The sequence below is a fragment of the Tachyglossus aculeatus genome, chromosome 2 (assembly GCF_015852505.1).
Source record: "Tachyglossus aculeatus isolate mTacAcu1 chromosome 2, mTacAcu1.pri, whole genome shotgun sequence".
Taxonomy (NCBI): domain Eukaryota; kingdom Metazoa; phylum Chordata; class Mammalia; order Monotremata; family Tachyglossidae; genus Tachyglossus; species Tachyglossus aculeatus.
Window position 1 is genome coordinate 19,090,976 of NC_052067.1, and position 14,313 is coordinate 19,105,288.

General features: G+C 43.6%; 2 non-coding genes across 2 annotated transcripts; both read right to left on the minus strand.

Moving 5' to 3' along the window:
* Positions 1-7,150: 7,150 nt before the first annotated feature.
* On the minus strand, positions 7,151-7,288 carry LOC119923678. Its single transcript, XR_005448932.1, has one exon. It is a non-coding gene; the product is annotated as a small nucleolar RNA SNORA7 (small nucleolar RNA).
* A 460-nt stretch (positions 7,289-7,748) lies between these two features.
* LOC119924952 lies at positions 7,749-7,886 on the minus strand. The gene has a single exon (XR_005449629.1). It is a non-coding gene; the product is annotated as a small nucleolar RNA SNORA7 (small nucleolar RNA).
* Positions 7,887-14,313: the final 6,427 nt, after the last annotated feature.

Consider the following 14,313-nt stretch of genomic DNA (forward strand, 5'->3'; position numbering starts at 1 on the left):
CATTCCCCCCACCCAAACTCCTTCCCCTCCCCACAGCACCTGTATATATGTTTGTACAGATTTATTACTCTATTTATTTTACTTGTACATATTTACCATTCTATTTATTGTGTTAATGATGTGCATTTAGATTTATTTCTATTTAATCTGATGACTTGACACCTGTCCACATGTTTTGTCTTATTGTCTGTCTCCCCCTTCTAGACTGTGAGCCCGTTGTTGGGTAGGGACCATCTCTATATGTTGCCAACTTGTGCTTCCCAAGCGCTTAGTACAGTGCTCTGCAAAAGTAAGCACTCAATAAATATGATTGAATGCATGAATGAATGATTGTGTCTGACCCGATTTGCTTGTATCCACCCCAGCACTTAGTATGAGTGCCTGGCACATAGTAAGCCCTTAACAAATGCCATTATTATTATTATTATTGTTATTATCACACTATTCTGCACACAATAAGCATGGATTTATTGATACTGCCCCTGAGCCTTAGATCTGAAGACCAGGACTTCCCTTCCCTCCTGCCACTTGTCTTGTCTTATGCTGTCGAGTCGTCTCTAACCCATAGCGACTCCATGAACACAGAACACCCAGAATGCCCCACTCTCCACCTGCAATGTTTCTGGCGGTGTATCCATAGTGTTTTCTTGGTAATACATATGTGGTTTAGCATTGCCTTCTTCCGCTCAGTAAACTTGAGTCTCCACCCTTGACTCTCTCCCATGTCGCTGCTGCCCAGCACAGGTGAGTTTTGACTTGTAGAAGATCGTGCCTTCCACTTGCTAGGCACTGGCCAAGCTAGGAATGGGAAGGGTATGCCTCTGCTTGACTCTCCCTTCCATAGCTGTGACTCTCCAGGTGCAAACCTGAGAGGGGCTTCTGCCAACACAGAAGCCAAAACCCTATTCTGTGCACCCAGGGGTAGAAACAAGCCTTTTCACTATGTGGAGAAGCAGGGTGGCTTAGTGGAAAAAGCACAGGCAGAGGAGTACTGGCTATTTACCTGCTGTGTGACCTTGGGCAACTCAAAATTTTGCTGGGCCTTAGTTCCCTCATCTTCAAAATGAGGATTCAATCTTGTTTTCCCTCCTAATAAGACTATGAGCCTCAAGTGGGACCCAATTATCTTGTATCTACCCCAGTGCCTAGTACAGCACTTGGCACACGTTAGTAAACACTAAACACATGCCGCAATTGTCATTATTATTATGTGGAATGTTGAGAAGAAAATGTGAAAACTAGTGATCCCTGAGCTGGAGAAGCAGTCTCTCCCCAGAATAGGGCTCATGGTCTAAGGAGGAAGGAGAGTGGGTATTTAATTCTTATTTTATAAATGGGGAAACTGAGGCACTGAGAAGGTAAGTGAACTCAGTAAATCAATCAATGGCATTTATTGAGTGCTTATTATATTTAGAGAACTGTTACTAAGTGCTTGGGAGAATACAATAGAGTTGGTAGACATTGTCTACAACGAGCTTACAGTCTAGAGTGGGAACAGACATTAATATAAATAAATAAATTACGGATATGTACATAAGTGCTGTAGGGCTGAGGGAGGGACTTGTTCAAGATCACACAGCAAGTGAATAGTGGAGCTGGGATTAGAATCCACAGTGGAAATCTGGGCACTTATCTGGTTGATTGATGACACTGGTAAATTCTGGTCAAAAAATCCTTATTGGGTTAAATATGAGGGGCAAATAAACCTGACAATTGTTCAACCCCACACTAGTATTCAGAACTTCTGGCAGGAATGCTTTTATCGTCATCATCATCATCATCAATCGTATTTATTGAGCGCTTACTGTGTGCAGAGTACTGTACTAAGCGCTTGGGAAGTACAAGTTGGCAACATATAGAGACAGTCCCTACCCAACAGTGGGCTCACAGTCTAAAAGGGGGAGACAGAGAACAAAACCAAACATACTAACAAAATAAAATAAATAGAATAGATATGTACAAGTAAAATAAATAAATAAATAAATAGAGTAATAAATATGTACAAACATATATACATATATACAGGTGCTGTGAGGAAGGGAAGGAGGTAAGATGGGGGGATGGAGAGGGGGACGAGGGGGAGAGGAAGGAAGGGGCTCAGTCTAGGAAGGCCTCCTGGAGGAGGTGAGCTCTCAGTAGGGCCTTGAAGGGAGGAAGAGAGCTAGCTTGGAGGATGGGCAGAGGGAGGGCATTCCAGGCCCGGGGGATGACGTGGGCCGGGGGTCGATGGCGGGACAGGCGAGAACAAGGTACGGTGAGGAGATTAGCGGCAGAGGAGCGGAGGGTGCGGGCTGGGCTGTAGAAGGAGAGAAGGGAGGTGAGGTAGGAGGGGGCAAGGTGATGGAGAGCCTTGAAGCCCAGGGTGAGGAGTTTCTGCCTGATGCACAGATTGATTGGTAGCCACTGGAGATTTTTGAGGTTTTTATCTCTTCACAGATCATCTTAGTTGTGCCTAGACATCGCCAAGGTGAAGATAGCCAGAGGAGCTTCAACCACCGGGTAACGGGGAAGCCACCCCAGGTTCAGAGAAGCAGTGTAGCCTAGTGGATAGAGCAAGGGCCTGGGAGTCAGGAGGACCTGGATTGCAAGCCCAGCTTCACCACTTGTCTGCAAATCACTTCACTTCTCTGTGGCTTCAGTTACCTCATTTGTGAAATGGGGATTAAGACTGTGAGTCCTGTTTGGGACAGGGACTGTGTCCAACTTGATTAGTCCGTTTCCCTGTGGACTGTAAGCTCATTATGGGTGGGGAATGTAACTGCTAATTCTATTTATTGTACTCTCTCAAGCACTTAGTATAATGCTCTGCACATGGTAAGCACTCCGTAAATACCACTGATTGAAATACCATTGATTGATCTACCCCAACACTTAGTACAGGCCCTGGCACATAGTAAGCACCTAACAAATACCATTAAAAAAAATAGTTTACACCTTCAGGTAAATCTCCATAGCTCCACCCTAGCCCTCCAGACAGCACTCCCCCGGCTAGACTGTCACCTCATTGTGGACAGGGAATGCATCTCCTTATAATTATATTGTACTCTCCCAAGCACTTAGTACAGTGTCATGCACAGTAAGTGCTCATTGAATATGACTGACTGACTGACATCTGCCAAAAACAATCCTAACTATGCCATGTAGAGGGAGGGATACATACATGTTCTCATGAGGGCAGGAGGGAGGAAATTCTGGCCATGATTTCCACTGTCCCACTGTCCTTACTACTAAGTAAGTAGGAGTGGCCTCTGTCCTTTGGCCTTAAACTTGATGGTTTGCCTCAAAAGAGCGGAGACCAGACCATGCAGTTGGAGTAGGATGAGATGGCAGATGTCACTTTTCAGGAAATAAATACACAGCTGAGGCTTTGCTGAAGAAGTGGGGAGTTTACTGTGTGACCTGGGGCAAATCACTTCACTTCTCCACCTGGATTGCTGTGTGTGAGAGACATGCAAGCTATTATGTAGGAAAATAATCCCTGAGCTGGGAAAAAAAAGCACCTATTCATGCCCAAATACCAAGATGGGAGTCTCCTTGGACAATGGTCTAGCAACGTTTAACCTTCCTGAAAGAAAAGTCCAGCAAAGTGTCTTACTTCTCCATTTTCTTGTTTAACTGTGTTTTCTTTTTTAGTGGGAGGGGAAAGACCCAGGAAAATTTAGGACTTTGGGTGGGCTACTGGAAAGTACACAGAGGGAGTTTATGGTGACAAGACTCTAGCAGGGAGGGGAAGAGGGCTTTAAATTAAGGATAATTATGAAATACAAATGTATGTACAATAAGGATTAATGATTGCTTTCAAGTTCAGGAAAACTTATATAGCTATTCTCCCATCCCTCAATCCCCATTTCTCTCCTAGTGACCTACTGCCTTTCTTCCACCTAATGATTCTTTCCTTAGCCTCCGTACGTATACTCCCCCAAATCTTTCTGTCCCCTCCCCTGATGACACCTCTCCTCAGCCTTATTTTCACTTCCCAGCCCTTGATTTCCTGTTACATATTTTTTAACTGAACTTCTCCTTTTATTGGTTTTTTTCTCCTTCCCTTCCTTCTCTTTCTGGCCCCTTTTTCCTCCTTTTAGCCACAATGGTATTTCTTATGTATTTGTCATGTTCTCAGCACTAATCTAATTACATCCAGTCCCTGCCTCATGATATAAGTTGACAGAGAGCTACATATCAATCAAATGTCTTTTTTGAGTGTTTGCCGTGTGTAGAGCACTTAGTGCATGAGAGTTGTCAGTACAACAGAGTTTTTAGACACTTTCTCTGCCCACCGGGAGCTTATAATCTAGAGGGGGAGATAGACATTAAAATAAATTATGAATATGTACATAAGTGCTGCTGTGCTCACCATTGGCTTTAAAGCACTTAATCACCTTGCCCCCTCCTCACCTCTGATCTCTTGCCCACATCCTACCTCTGGCCTGGAATGCTCTCCCTCCTCATATGACACAGTTAATTGCTCTTCCCTACTTCAAAGCCTTACTGAAGGAACATCTTTCTTTTCAAGAAGTCTTCCCTGACCAAACCCTCCCCTCCTCTTCTCCCACTCCCTTTTGTGCCACTCTCACTTGCTCCTTCATTCATCCTCCCTCCCATTCCCACAGCACATATGTATATATCTGTTATTTATTTATTATATTAATGTCCGTCTGCCCCTCTAGACTGTGAGCTTGTTGTGGGCAGGAATGTGTCTGTTGTTATATTGTACTCTCCCAAGCACTTAGTACAGTGTTTTGCACACAGTAAGTGCTCAATAAGTACAATTGAATGAATGAATGAATGAATAAATATACTAAATAATTTTCCATTTATATATTTATACTATATTTATATACTAAATAAATTATTTTTAGGAATAAATATACTATTCTATTGATTTTGTTTATGATGTGCATTTAGCTTTAATTCTGTTTGTTCTGACGACTTGACACCTCTCCACATGTTTTATTTGGTTGTCTGTCTCCCCCGTCTAGACTGTGAGCCCATTGTTGGGTAGGGACCATCTCTATATGTTGCTAACTTGTACTTCCCAAGTGCTTAGTACAGTGCTCTGCACACAGTAAATGCTCAATAAATATGATTGATTGAATGAATGAATAAATAACTATAATTGAATGAATACCAAGGACTTAAAGGGTACAGATCCATTTGCATAGGTGATGCAGAAGGAAGATGGAGAAAGGGAAATGTGGGTTTAATTGGGAAAGGCCTCTTGGAGGAGATGTGATTTTAATAAAGCTCTGAAGGAGGGGGAAATGGTGGTCTGTCATATATGAAGGGGGAGGAAATTCCAGGACAGAAGGAGCGGGTAGGCAAGGAGTAGATGCTGAGATAGTTGAGATCTAGATACAGTGAAGGTTGGCATTGGAGGAGTAAAGCTTGTGGGCTGGGTTGGAGTAGGAAGTCAGTAAGGTAGGAGAGGAAGAGTTGATTAAGTTCTTTAAATAATAATGATGGCATTTGTTAAGTGCTTACTATGTGCAAAGCAATTAAAGCCAATGGTAAGGAGTTTCTCTTTGATGCAGAGATGGATGGGCAACCACTGGTGGTTGTTAGGGAGTGGGGAGGGATGAACTAAATGGGTTTGCTTTCTTTTTCAAAAAATGGTCCAGGTAGCAGACTAAGGACTGAAGTGGGGAGACACAGGAGGCAAAGAGGTCAGCAAGGAAGCTGATGTAATAGTCAAGGCAGGATAGGACAAAATGCTTGGATTAGCATAGTAGCACAATAACAATGCATTATGAATAAGTAACAAAGTCGAAATCCAAAATAAAATGGAAAACTATGTAAGTGAAGCTCTTCGTGGACAGGGAATGTGTCTACCAACTCTGTGGAACTGTACTCTCCAAAATGCTTAGTTCAGTGCTCTGCACACAACATATGCTCAATAAATACCATTGATCGATTGATTACTTGGAACAGGAAGACCTCAGGCTTCTGATTGCCATTACCCTTGCTTTTTCATCCCTCTAGCCTACACCAACTGATCTCCTGATGAGAGCCCAGCTCTAGAGCTCAGTGATAGGAGCATGCAGCACCCAGAATGGCATGCATAGTGGATAAAGCACAGGCCTGGGAATCAGGAGGTCATCTGTTCTAATCCCAGCTCCATCACTTGTCTGCTGTGTGACCTTGGGCAAGTCGCTTCACTTCTCAGGGCCTCAGTAACCTCATCTGTAAAATGGAGATTGAGATTGTGAGCCCCGCATGGGGAAGGGACTGTGTCCAACTTGATTTGCTTGTATCCACCCCAGCGCTTAGGACAGTGCCTGGCATCTAGTACGTGCTTAACAAATACCCTAATTACTATTATTATTGATGCTGAAGGAGATGCTAAAGTCTTCCTGCCACCCTCTGCCCAATGCTTTCAGACTAGCTCTATCCAGAGAGCTCAAGGAAGAAAAAAAGGAGCTTGTTTCAGTGCTGGGGGGATCTGGTGAATCTTTATGGGGAGGTCTGGGGCCTCGATCCCAGGAGATACACCCTATTCCTGCACTCCTCCCTTGCCAAGCAGAACAGGAAAAAGAGGGCCAGCATTCTGAGCTTGTTGGTGTCCAGTTGAAGGATCACTGGTGTAAGGGGAAAGTGAGCAGACAGAGGATATGCTGCTGCCTTTCCATGGCTCTCCAGGAAACCAGCCTGACCTAGCAGATAGAGCATGGGCGTGGGAGTCAGAAGGACCTGGGCTCTAATCCTGGCTCTGACAGGTCTGCTGTGTGACCTTGGGTGAGTCACGTCACTCCTCTGTGCCTCAGTTACCTCATGTGGAAAATAGGGACTGTGTCCAACCTGATTAATTTGTATCTACCCCAGTGCATAGTAGGGTGCCTGCCGCATAATAACAGCATAACGATACCATGATTATTATTATTAGCTCTCATCAGTGCTGTCATTCCTTCCCAACATTTGGTAGGCTGGTGGCTTGTCTTATGCTGTCAAGTCATTCCCAACCCATAGTGGCTCCATTGACACATCTCTCCTAGAATGCTCTACCTCTACCTGAAATGGTTTTGGTAGTGTACCCATAGAGTTTTCTTGGTCAAAATACAGAATTGGTTGACCATTGCCTTCTTCTCCGCAGTAAACTTGAGTGTCCACCTCAACTCTCTCCCATGCAGCTGCTGCCCAGCATAGGTGAGTTTTGGCTTGTAGCAAATTGGCTTCCATTCGCTAGCCACTGCCCAAGCTAGGAATGGAATGGATATTCCTTTGCTTGACTCTCCTTCCCTTAGCCAAGACTAGTAGAGTACTGGAATCTCTCCAGATGCCATCCTGAGAGGGTAGAATGGTGGCACTCTGGAGTAAATAGACTACCTCTGCACAGCAGGCCAAGTGTTTTTTGAAAATGCGGAAAAAGGGGTGGGTCTTCGCTGGGCTGGACTATAGAAGGTCAGTGTTTGCTTCTCTCCCTCGCACTACAATATAGTCTCTTTCTCCCCATCACTTCTCCCTCAGTCATTAACAGCCAAGCCTCCCACACCAACCCTCTCTTGCCCAAACAATCAATGACATTTTGTTGTTGTTGCCTTATACTGTCTAGTCATGTCCAACCCATAAGACGCCATAGACATATCTCACCCAGAATGCCCCACTTCCACCTGAAATCGTTCTGATAGTGTATCCATAGAGTTTTCATGGTAAAAATACAGAAGTGGTTTACCATTGCCTCCTTCCGTGAAGTAAATGAGTCTCTGCCCTCGACTCTCTCCCATGCCACTGCTGTCCAGCACAGGTGAGTTTTGACTTGTAGCAGATTGCTTTCCATTCACTAGCCACTGCCCAAGCTAGAAATGGAATGGGTATGCCTCTGCTTGACTCTCCCCCCTGTAGTTGTGACTGGTAGAGTACTGGAAACTCTCCAGGTGAGACCCTGAGAGGGGCAATGGCATTTACTGAGAGTTACTTTGGGCAGAGCACTGTTCTAGGCACTTGGGAAAGTACAACAGAATTAGCAGTCACGTTCCCTGTCCATAATGAGCTTAAAATATAGCCGGGAAGACAGACATTAATATGAATAATCCAATTTTGGACGTGCTGTGGCCGACTAGAAATGGGTACCAGTGCCCCTGTTGCCACCTAAGCCTGATGTGCCAGCCATCATGGCTTAGCGTGCCACCCTCTATGAACATAATGTGGTTGCCAATTCCCACCCTACCACTCATTTTCAAAGCACTGTGCATCATTTCAGTCTTGAGGCTCTCATTACAGCCTGGGAATTAAAGAGTTTAAACCTTGTGCAATGCTTTGAAATTTATCCCTATTTTTGTCACTTCTATTTCCCTGGGATAGTTATCAGAAACAGACTTCATAGATTCTTTTCTATTTTTTTTCACCAGGATGAAAAATGCTCCTTGTTAAATGCTAACAAATCAACTGTTTTATAGGTCTAATCTTTGCCTCTTTCAGTTTATTGTTACTTTGATTTTCTGTAGAATGATGGTCCCATTCTACAGACATTGTCTGACAGAGGAGTCTCAGAAACCACAAGGTGTAATTTTTGCACAAGATACAATGCAAAGTTTAAAGGACAAAAACAGTGTTTGTTTCACATTTGCAAAACAGAAACAATGTGGGCAAAATAGTTAATAAATTTAATTATTTTCCCTTCCCAAAAAGATCTATCCGCCTCTAAGTGCTTCAAATGATTTTTGCAACATCTTGTTTGTGATTCACTCTGCCAATATCCTAGCAGATGTTAACAAAAATAATATGACATGCACCAGCAGGTTGTTAAATATGGGAAATGGAAACTTGAGTTGCTCTGAAAATTGATGCCCATTCACTATTCATTGCCTAACAGCAATCTTAGCGAGTACTGAAGGAGAATGAAATAAGTCCACATGATAGCCCTGATTTGGGTTTAGTTTTATTAAATGTGCTGGATAACTTGAAGGTGGTGCTCTATGGTTTTATCGCAGCTCTGTAGACTTGTGTCCATTCCAGCAGTGAAATGCATATTCTGGCATAAACCGCTGCTTTGCTGACATAAAAGTTAAAAATTCTTATATCTGAAAGTTTCTAGCACCTTAGGGAGGGTCTGAGACATTTATTTTACCACTGCATGTAATGGGAATTTACTGGAAACTGCAAATACAGCTATAATTTTAATAGGAAGAAGTACCTACAGAGCCTTGACACCCCTGAAAAAATACTGAATATGCCAAAGTGGCCCTAATAAAAGTGTGTAGAAGGTTTCGTTTTCCAAAGCCGGACAACTTTGGGGGAATGATTTTCCCGGGACCACAACCAGGTCCTTGTGTTTCTAGAGAAACCTGGACCTATTTCCAGGCAAAGTTAGTCATTTGCTGCCTAGAAGAAATGTCATCCAGCTGCCTTCCCTGAAGATGCTGCAACACTGCAGATTTTGCATCTTGCATTCTGTCTGGTGCATGTAAGCCCATTATGGCCAGGGAATGTGTCAGCTAATTCTGTTGTATTGTACTCTCTCAGCCCCTTAGTACAGTGCTCTGCATATAGTAAGTGAGCAGGTTGGTCCAGTGGAAAGAGCACAGGCCTGGGAGTCAGAGGACGTGGCTCTGCCACGTGTCTGCTGTGTGACTTTGGGCAAGTCACTTCACTTCTCTGGGCCTCAGTTCCCTCATCTGTAAAAGGGAGATTGAGACTGGGAGCCCCACGTGGATCAGGGACTGTGTCCAAACTGATTTGCTTGTATCTACTCCAGCCCTTAGTACAGTGCCCGGCATATAGTAAGCATTTAACAAATACAACAAACACTAGGGGTTGGAAGAGGAATATAAGGGAATATAACAGACACATTCTCTGCCCATAATTAGCATGCAGTCTAGAGAGGGAGACAGATATTAATATAAATAAATAAATTACAGATATGTACTTATGGACTGTGGGGCTGAGGTCGGGGGAATAAATAAAGGGAGCAAATCAGGGTGACAAACACCACAGATCAGGACTCTCTTGAAGAGAAAACAGAGGTGAATAAATAGCCAAGACTGGGCAGCATCCGCCCGGAGTTCTGAAGGAACTGGGAGAGGAAGTTGCAAAAGTGTTGGCAAGTGAGTGCAATCTATCGGTACAAACAGCCACTGTACCGGAAGACTGGCCGGTGGCCAAAGTAACTCGCATCTATTAGAAGGGCTCCAGAGGCGACTCACAGAATTATAGCCCAGAGAGCCTTACTTCTAAACCTGGCCCACTGGATGAATCTTCAATTAAGTTTAAGATCAGTGAGCTCCCAAACAAATGCAAACTGTTGGGCAAAAGACAACAGGGTTTCTGCAAGCCAAAACCCTGAGAAGCAGCATAGTCTAATGGGATTGTAAGCTTGTTGTGGGCAGGGAATTTGTCTGTTTATCATTAAATTGTACTCTCCCAAACTCTTAGCACGGTGCTTTGCACACACTAAGTGCTCAATAAATACGATTGAATGAATGAATGAATGAATAGAGCAATGGCCTGGGAATCAGAAGGACCTGGGTTCTAATCCCGGCTCTTCCACTTGTCTGCTGTGTAATCTTGGGCAAGCCACTTCACTTCCCTGTACCTCAGTTACCTCATCTATGAAAGGGGGATTAAGACTGCAAGCCTCTTGTGAGACATAGATCATGACTGTGTCCAACCTGATTATTCATTCAATCATATTTATTGAGCACTTACTGTGTGCAGAGCACTGTACTAAGCGCTTGGGAAGTACAAGTCAGAAGCAGCGTAGCTCAGGGGAAAGAGCATGGGCTTTGGAGTCAGAGCTAATGGGTTCAAATCCAGGCTCCGCCAATTGTCAGCTGTGTGACTTTAGACAAGTCACTTAACTTCTCTGTGCCTCAGTTACCTCATCTGTAAAATGGGGATTACAGCTGTTAGCCCCCCGCCGTGGGACAACCTCATCTCCTTGTAACTTCCCCAGCGCTTAGAACAGTGCTTTGCACATAGTAATCATGTAATAAATGCCATTACTATTATTATTATTATTATTATCATACCTTCTATCTTGTACAAGGTTGATTACCTTGTACCTACCCCAGCACTTAGCATGGCTCAGTGGAAAAAACCCAGGCTTGGGAGTCAAAGGTCATGGGTTCTAATCCCAGCTCTGCCACATGTCTGTTGTGTGACCTTGCGCAAGTCACTTAACATCTCTGAGCCTCAGTTCCCTCATCTGTAAAAATGGGGATGAAGAGTGTGAGCTCCACGTGGGACAACCTGATCACCTTATATCCCCCCAGCATATAGAACGGTGCTTTGCACATAGTAAGCACTTAACAAATGCCATTACTATTATTATTATTATTATTATTATTATTATTACCTGACACATAGTAAGTGTTTAACAAATACTATGAAAAAAAACCCATAACAGCTTTAGTTTGTTCCACAAGTAAGTCTTTTTCAAAACATGCGATTGGAGGGAACGTTCTGCCACACACACAAAAAAAAACTAGCTAAAAGGCAAGAATTGAAAGGATAGGGATAAATGACCACTTTTCTGATACTTAAATTGTGAGGTCTCCCCCAAATGGGGAGCAAGACAGGAAAGGTCTGTGAAATCTCCAAGTTTGTGGATGACACTAAATTCTTCTGAGTAGTGAAATGCCATGCCGTTAGGAATCAACTGCGAGAATCAATCAGTAATATTTATTGGGTCCTTAATCTGGACAGAGCACTGTATTAAGCAGTCATTCATTCATTCGATCATATTTATTGAGTGCTCACTGTGTGCAGAGCACTGTACTAAGTGCTTGGGAGAGTACAATATAATAATAAACAAAAGCGTTCCCTGCCCACAATGAGCTTACAGTCTAGACGGAGAGCTAGACATTACTATAAGTGAATAAATTACAGATATGTACATAAGTGCTGTGGGGCAGGGAAGGAAGCAAGTCCGGGCGATGCAGTATAATAAAATTGGTAGACATGATCCCTGCCCTAGAGGAGCTTATAATCTATCTCATCAAGATGAGTAAGTAGGCAGAGAAGAGGCAGATAAATTTCAACATGAGCAGTTTAAGGTACTGCACATAGGGAAAAGTAAGGGCTGTTTATTTTAATGGGGATTAAGACTGTGAGCCCCATGTAGGACAGGGACTGTGTCCAACCCAATTACCTTGTATCTACCCCAGTTCTTAGTACAGTGCCTGGCACATACTAAGCGCTTAACAAATACCACAATTATTATTATTATCCCCATTTTACAAATGAGATAGCTGAGGCATAGCAAAGTGAAGTGACTTGCCCAAAGTCACAAAGCAGACAAGAGATGGAGCCAGGATTAGAACTCATGACCTTCTGACTCCCAGTCTTGGGCTCTCTCCACTAGGCCATGCTACTTCTCGTGACACTGTGACAAGGCTGTTCACCCTATCTGGTTGTGAATTTATCTGTTAGCTGTGATTCTGGATTTCTGATGTAAAATAGATGCAGTTGAGACTAGACATGGCTTTCTGGAGCAATTATTTACTCCTAACAGAAATTACATTTTGTTTCTAAGCTACTCATCCTGATTGATTTTTTTCTCTTTTTTTCACTCTCCTTTGCACTCTAAGTGATAAACTATTACTGACACAGCCCTTTCCCCTCTTCCACAGCAGTCTGCCAAACCTCTCTATCACCTCAGGTTTTCCCAGGAATTATTAGAAACATTACTAGCCTGGATGACTGCTGTATTTGCCCGCAAATTGCTCCAGGCAGCTGTCTAAAAACCCCCCAACTGACAGATTTATATATGTCAACATGGAAAATGCTCCTCCTCCCCCCAGACCGATATTACACTTGAGGTTGAAATTACTTGGAGGCAAAACTGACTTAGGACCATAAAGAATATTTAAAGCTGGAAGATAACTGGAACGCACTGTGCTGTTGTCTTTCTCTCCACCGCCTCTAGGAATGTGTTGTCCTGAGAATCAACACCCTGTGCTTTACTGCACTTTAATGATTAGTTTTATTACAGAGCTCCAGAATACCTGGGGCCTCTAGGTTTTTGAAACAGGATTAAAAGGTCTGGCTAATAGTGCTCACGAAGGAACTCCTCCGAGGAAATATGGTTGGCAGGTAAAGTCCTGGGACCTGTCTCCTTCAAAATAACAGCTGTGTTATCTTTTTCCAATGCTGATCGCTTCCAGATTATCACTTGGGGCTCCTGTCCAATTAACCAGTCTTGCATGTCACAGTCTCTACCTCGGTAATAGTTCGTTTATTCACAGAAGGAATCCCTTTTGGAAATTCATAGGCAGGCAGTCCGCAGAGGGTGGAGACGAAAGTCTTGTAAATAAATGAATGTGCCTGAACTCTGGCAAGTCAGCACATGCAGGTGGATTAACAACTGGTACCAGTAGGAAGTTTATAGAGGCATTGGGGCTCAGATGAATTCAAAGGATTTCTTCTTGGGAGGAAAGAAATCCTAACTGCAATGTCAACACAAAACAAAAGCATCCCCCCACAAGATGAATCCACCATCATGGAATTTGGCATCAAAGAACATTATTCAGTGTCTCCTTCATCCTCTTTAGTGAGTTCTTTGAAAAGAGGGGCAGTTTTTTCTCTTCATTTGCCTGATTGAATGCCACCTTCCAAACATCTGGTCTTGACCCAAGGGGTTGGTCAACAATGGGTCTCCTTTCCCCAGAGTTAAACTGACACCTCCCAGCAGGGTGGGCAGATTCATCTGGAGGTAAGAAATGTTATAATAGCAGCAACTGATCAGTGGTCCAAACTGTCCAGTATTCTGTTCCAACGGTAGTCCCACAGGATGCCTGGAGGAAAAGTGGAAGCAGTGTGGCCTAGTGGAAAGAGCACGGGCCTGGGAGTCGGGGGACCTGGGTTCTCATCCTGCTTCTGCCACATGTCTGCTGGGTGACTGGCTTCTACGTTGTTCACTGGGATGAGGGATTTCAAGAAGCAGGGGCCTCCCAGTGCTGAGTTAGATCTGACCGTTTGGTTGGTAAAAATGAAAAACTTGATTTGACAGGAAAAATCCATCCATTCAGCCGTGGTGACATCTGTCAGCTGGCTATTAACCTCCTACAGCTTTTCTCCTGCCACTCAGCCAACGGGGTTGCTGCTGCTCAGAGGAATAGATGAGATCAATGCCGATGGGCTCTAATCAAACCAAAAAATGTCGTTAACATGAAGCCCTCAAAGAGACTGGAACTAGAATTTTGAGTCCATATCACTCCCAGATAACAGATATGCAGAGAACTCATTCAGATGTAGGAAAAAAGTTTCCAAAGTGGAGTTTCAGCTGTTGCTTCTCACAATTAAGAATATGTATTGAAAGGCTTTCTTATCCCACAGACCAGATTCCAGGATTTTTTTTTATGGTGGTGGTTTGGTGCTTAC